General features: G+C 41.0%; 1 pseudogene; it reads right to left on the bottom strand.

Moving 5' to 3' along the window:
- Positions 1–2,098: 2,098 nt before the first annotated feature.
- LOC142949516 (keratin, type I cytoskeletal 42-like) lies at positions 2,099–4,902 on the bottom strand (annotated as a pseudogene).
- Between the last annotated feature and the right edge of the window lie 2,046 nt (positions 4,903–6,948).

Here is a 6,948-nt window from a genome sequence, read left to right as displayed (position 1 = left end):
AATTATGCTAAATGCTTAAAAATAGTGCAATATCAGCAAAACAGGAGAGGTCATAAAGTCTGCACACTGGTTCAGTGATGTCTGTTACCATGGATGTGTTACTGAACGGGCCAATCGGGCTCAGGCCCAGGGGCCTTATTAACCTACAAAATGACACTCAGAGAGTCATGGAGAGTGAGAGGATCATAGAGATGCACTTCTTACTGTAGTTTTTCTATAATATTCCTATGAATATGCTTCTATTGAGCCATCCCTCCTGTTAAGACTTGACAAATCATCGACTGATACTATTTATATGTTTGCGGTAAATTTCAAAATGTATTTGTTTGTGAATTCAAGTAGAAATAGATAGCTTTGAATAGCTCTCGTCTCAATCATTCTAAAACTGGGGTAAGATGTTGTTGGCCATTCAAATTAATACAAGAAACATGAATGTTGCGCAGCATTTAATATGACGTCATTATATAGACTTTCTCTCAGCACCCACAACTCTAACCAACTTCCAACGTCCCTGACAAAGAGACAAAAAAAGACTACAAAGAGACCAAAACAACTACAAACCAGCTGCAAAGAAACAAAAAACAATCAGAAAGAGACTCGCAACAACTTTGAAGTGGGGCAACACAACCTCAACGCCACACATAACCACAAAAAGACACAAAGCAACTACGGAGACTCAATATGACTAAAGATACACAAAACAACAACAAAAAGAGGCTTAACAACTATAAATGCTGTGTCTTGTCCTATTTAGAAGAGTTGGTGGGGCCTTTATGTTTCTTTTATCTCTCCATGTAGCCATTCAATCCAATGGCCAGAGAAGCAATGGTTTCCATTTTGCAGAAGTGCATTTCCTTTCAGGGGCTCACAGTGTCACCTAATGTGTAGCTACATTTGGTATTTCAGAAGGCAGGTTAGATGACAGTCAGTAAAGTTGTTGTCAGTGGGATTTTAATAAATGTTATGAAAATAATACTAAGAAAGCACAGTTAATAATCAGGTTAGTAATCAACACATATACAATCTTCTTATATATTTTAAAACATTTTATTGGTTTTGCCATCTTTTTTCATGGTAATACATCAGAATAAATATTTCTGATAATAAATCTAAATCTTAACTCTGCACAGATATTTGGAAAGAGAAAAATATTATATATTTATTTTTTCAGTAGACATGGGTGGAACATTTGCTGGGTGTCAGAGACAGGAAAACAGCTTTTATTCTAACTTATTATTTGACCCGGATCTTTTGGCATCCAGTCTGTCTACTTGTTGATGACCTCTGTGTTTACATCTTCCGTGCGGGACACCACTTTTCCATCAACAATCTCCTCAGTCACAATCCTCGTCCTCTGGGTAAAGACTGATTGAGCTGCAGAGCAAATCAAAACAAAGTTAAATCTGTAGCATATTTTACTTTTTACAAACAAAGACCGAAAAAATAAAGTGTTGATGTAAACTTACGTTTGACTTCTACTACTACAGCTCTCCTAGAAGACATAAAATAATTTACAATTAATACAATGTGATAATATGATTGTTAAAAAAATTCTGGCAATTAATCATATTCCCTTTCTAATCGTAAGTTAGATGAGAAGACAGACACCTCCTCACATCCGTATGCTAAATATGAAGCTACAGCCGGCAGCCAGTTAGCTTGGTATATGTTTTTCGAAAATACAACATAGGTCTCGTCCTTTTTAAAACATACGAATACAGAAATGTTATACACTTAAAACATTAAATCTTGTTTGTTTATAGTAAGGTCATTAGTGAGCTTTAAATGAGTTGTTAGACGAATATTGTCACCTTTGTACAGAGCCAGGCTAGCCAGTCTCAATGCTAAGCTAGGCTAGTTGGCTCCTGGTTGTAGCTTTACATTTACCATACAAACATAAAAGAGTGGTATCAATCTTACAGTCAATGCAAAAGCGAATAAAAGTATTTAACATTTCATTCTATATGGGAACTACAGATCCATGTAAGTTACTTTCCCCACACATTGTACCTGCCTGTCTTATTCAAGTCCAGCTACAGAGAAATCATACTTCAAGTTGATTGACTTTTTGTGACAAACATCTCAATAAAGAATTCCCTTACTCCTCTCCATCCAGCAGTCTTCTGTACTCGGCGATCTCCAGCTCCAGCCTGGTCTTGATATCAAACAGCACCTTGTAGTCATTGGCCTGCCTCTCGATGTCCATCCTCATATTTTTCAGCTCTTCCTCTAGGGTGTTGACCCTGGTCTGCAGCTGGCCCAACTCCAGACCATAGCGGGACTCTGTATCTGCCAGCTGGCCCTCCAAGGCAGATTTCTGCATGGGAGAAAAAACACAGGAGATATCAGTTTATTGAGCCCTAATTACTTGTTTTTTTTAACTCTTTCCACTCAGATGTAAAACAAAACAAAAAAAGCAGAGTGAGAAAGCCATTTTAAACGGTGAGTGACAAGTTTACAGACTTACTGATTATGTATAGTGTGTTGTGTCAAACATGTTGTAAGATATGTTACTATGATATGTTGCACAGATCAGAAATGAAAGACTTGAGCAACGCAACAGGTTAGAAAGATGTATGTTGTGTTGGGGTGAAAAATGATGTGTGCATGTGAGATCTGAATTACCAGGCTGAGCTGGGACTGCAGCTCAATCTGCAGGGACTGCAGGGTCCTCTTGAGCTCGTTGATCTCACTTTGGGAGGTCTGGAGGGTCTCTGTGCTGGATGCCACCTGCTTGTTCACTTCGTCAAACTGGAAGACGTGAAATTGGACATGAAAATTGTCAAAAACGCTATTCAGGCTACTATACAGTATATTCGTGCACGAGATGAGATGATGTGAACATGATTTGTCTCGTTCCCCTCACCTTGACCTGGTACCACGCCTCCATTTCGCTGCGGTTCTTTTCAGTGATGCCCTCATACTGAGCTCTGATCTGTTCTATGGTGGTGGCCAAGTCTGCCTGAGGCTTGGCGTCCACCTCCACGTTGACAGAGCTGGAATTAACTTGGCCACGCATTGCTGCCATCTCCTACAGGCGGCACAACAGAGTCAAAGGTCAAAGATAAAACCCACATGAAGCGTTAGCAAACTTAAAATGGATAAATATTTTGTCATTTACATTCCTAAGTCAGTTCACTGACTTCGTTTCTCATTTTTACTTGCACTGCTCTTTCACTTCATTTTAGAATTCACCGTTCTGAACTTGTTCACTTTAATTAACGTACTGATACAAAATGTCTCTATATGAAGCCTTGTTTGATGTTTTTATGCATCTCTCATGTTGATGATCATTTAGAAGAGCTTTTTTTGGCATCTATAAATCAGACTAACATCTGACATGTCTTGTTATCAGTCATTGTTTTTTTACTTTGCAGTACAGTACACAACCTGAAGGCACAGCAGCCAATCCAAACAAGTTTTACACTACCGGTTGTTTATACAAGTGAAAGATAACATTGGGAGGCGTTTGGCAAATAGTTGACTAAATGTGAAAAACTATTTTAATATTGCATTTGCCCCCTGGAACTGTAAGACTTTCCAAAAACCTTGAGAGATCACTCATATTTCCTTCTGATATATAAACTACTCTGAAAAAGATTCATGTTTTGTTATCTATTGCAGACGATAAGTCACTTGGGCTCACTGACATGGTGTGATGCTATTCCTAACAGTACTAGTCTCACCTCTTCATGATTCTTCTTCAGGTAGACCAGCTCCTCCTTCAGGCCCTCCACCTGCATCTCCAGGTCAGACCGGGCCATGGTCAGTTCATCCAGAACCTTGCGCAGCCCGGCGATGTCCGCCTCCAGCGACATGCGCAGTGCCATCTCATTCTCAAGCCTGTCAAGAAAAAGGCACAGAGATTCGTGTTGGTGCACCCGCTCAATTAGTGTTACTAACAACAAAAAAGACAAGGTGGATCTCCACCAAAACCAGTTACACCGGTTTAATCACTCTGCTCACCGTTAAACCCCTGTGACAAAACATCGACAAAGCCTGGAACTACTGAACAAATGCAATGTCGAGTTAAAATGCTGCAGGCTATTGTAACTGTAAAGTCCCAGATGTCTGCCATTATAAACCATAATAAGGCTAATTAGGTGCCGATTACTTCTTTTCACTCACTTGATTCGGAAATCCTCTGCTGCCAGTCTGGCATTGTCGATCTGCAGCATCAGCCCGGCATTGTCCTGTGTGGCAACACTGATCTGAAAAACAAATAGCAGTAGTCTCTTAACCACATGTAAAACAACCAAAAGGGCATGTTATTATCTAGAATTTCGGCTGGCGGGTTTCTTTTTTGATCAGCAAAATGGTTTTCTGTACACCTGACTTGCATTACACTGTAATTGCTTTGAATATATGGCATCTTATAATGATCTCTTTTACAACAATGGCTGGAGGTAAGTTTAGAAACGGGGAAAATCACTTATTATAATTATGTTTAGGTTATTGTTTAACTGTTTTACAGCAGTAGGGAAACGCTTACAGGGGAAAGTTTACCTTTCTGCGCAGGTCTTCGATGACTGCCAAATACTTGCTATAGTCGCTGGCGGCGGGGCTCTGCTTATTGGTCCACTCGCGGATTTGAATCTCCAGCTTCGAATTGGCCGACTCCAGGGAGCGCACCTTTTCCAGGTAGGTGGCCAGGCGGTCGTTGAGATTCTGCATGGTCCCTTTGCCGCTGCCCGAAACGGAGAAATTGTTCCCGCCGCCCCCGCCGCCTCCGAGCGCCCCTGCCAAGTCAAAGCCAGAGCCAAGGCCGTTGGAGGCGTACGACACCCGGACGTTGCCGCCACCTGCACCACCTTAGACGCTCGTTCCCCGCAGGGAGCCTGTCATCCTGCGCGAAGAGGACAGGGAAAAGCCGGAATACCCAGAGCTGTACATGGTGGACATGGTGACTTCTGACTGACGCGTTCAGTTAACCCTGTCAAACCCAAAGAGTGGTGCGGAGGAGATGGAGCTTAGGCGGCCCGGAGGAGGCATTTTATAGCCTTCTCTCCGGAGGTGGGAGCGGCCGAACAGGTAGGAGGAAAGATGCTGCTTACTGCCATCACAGGTGTGACCACACAGGGAGTGGTGGTTTTCCATTCGGAATGTATAATGGCTGTCAGGGCACATAGGTGTGTGACGAATTAAACTGTTACCTGTAATTAAACTAGATAAATCAGGCTTTTATGGGCAGTCTATGGCTAATTTACCTGAGCCAAAAAACAAAAACTGACCCCAAACTTAACTTACTAATTGTACTTTTAGCATTTATAGCCTACCACAAACTAACCATAGGCTAAAAAAGTCATTATGTTTGTAATGAATTTCAATTGTACAATTGTCAGCATTCATTTTTAAACTTTGAACAGTTTCTTCAAATATTCAGAACTAAGTTGGCCATAATCGCCAGTTTGTTTTTGTGGAACCAGAAGTGATATATGAGAGTGATGCTAATAAACGGAAAACACCCTGTCCATCACAAGGTAGCCACACCCTAAAGCATCCCGTGCTTTATCCTCTATTTTACTCCAAATGGCAACATACGTTACTAAATAACCATCATGCTGTATTGATGAAGATGTTTACAATGTTTGAAGTAGTAGTTTGAAGTAGTTTCTCATAGACTTCGAAACAACTGTACTTCTTTTTGCAACCAGAGAAGTTTCCCCTGCTGTCCATTGGAAAGAATGCATTTTTAAGGCACTTAGGTTTAAGGCTCATCAGCTTTATTTGCAGCCTGTTTGGGGACCATGGCCATGCATTGGCAATATAATCAATAGTTGAAACAGTAGACTACTCAACAAAGTATTGAGCCCTGTGAGCTATACATCATACAATATTCTCCCACACTGTTTACACAACATGATTCTGTGCTGTCAAGGGGCTTTTTAAGATGACTTTGGATCACTTTGTTGGTGTTGGCACAATTATCAGGGATCACACAGTTAATTGCTCAGAATAACTACGTGTTCCTTTATTGCTGCTTCAGGCTGCTGTTGCTGTTGCATTTTTGTGTGCTCAAACTAATTATGTTGAATGTCTTGAAGAGCACCCTTTCTCATACACTCTGGCCTTGTGTACTAGGGCTGCTCCCTCTTAGTCAACTAATCAGTCGTCATAATAAAACATCCTTGTTTTCCAACGTTGTGAAGCTCTGAAAACAAACCGTGATTTTTCAAGATGAAATGTCACCTAAGTGCTTCTGATATGTGAGAATGTCTCTTGTCATATCAAAGTTTTCTTCTAATTACAGTATTTCTTATTTGTGCTTTAATTAAATTTCTCCCTCAGATAATAATCGTTTCATGCCATGTTGTGGTTTATTGATATCCAGGCAGGTCTGTGCTGGCCAATCTGTCAGCATGTTTTAACTCAAGTGACCTCAATTTGCAACCGGTGTATCGCAGAAGATAGTCACACAAACACAACAGTGTCATCTGATCCCTCACTGGTAGATGCACAAGACTGGGATGTTGTATTGGGATAAGGGCTGGGTATTGTTTATAACCAGTACTCTTAAAGTGATGCTGATACCAATAGAGTACTTCAGTTGTACCTTTTTTTGCTACTTTTCAATACCCGGCTGAAGTGAAGCACTCAGTTGTGTTAAAACCACCTCCTCAGCCGCCACAGGTGTGTACTAAAGCCATACTTTCGACCGTTTTGGTGGCATGTCTGCACGCTGAAGTAGAAACTCCATCAAATACACTGCGCTCGACTTCACCACTGACTTAACCACACACCACCGGGTGTGTGGTTGTAGCTGGTAATGGGCCAATCACATTTTTTTTTTAAATGTTCTCTATCTTGGTATAAAAAGGATCTAAAGCAGGTATTGTTTGACTGGAGAAGTTTTGAAACCACTTGGTACTGGATGATTTCGGTTGATAACTTAAAGGTATGGAGTACCGATTACCAGCCCCAATTGGGATCCAGGATGACTGGAGTTCA

This window comes from Anarhichas minor, unplaced genomic scaffold, assembly GCF_050575085.1.
Source record: "Anarhichas minor isolate MPS153535 unplaced genomic scaffold, ASM5057508v1 ptg000014l, whole genome shotgun sequence".
Lineage (NCBI taxonomy): Eukaryota > Metazoa > Chordata > Actinopteri > Perciformes > Anarhichadidae > Anarhichas > Anarhichas minor.
Note: the sequence above shows the minus strand (reverse complement) of the source record. Positions and strands in the feature narration are given on the sequence as shown.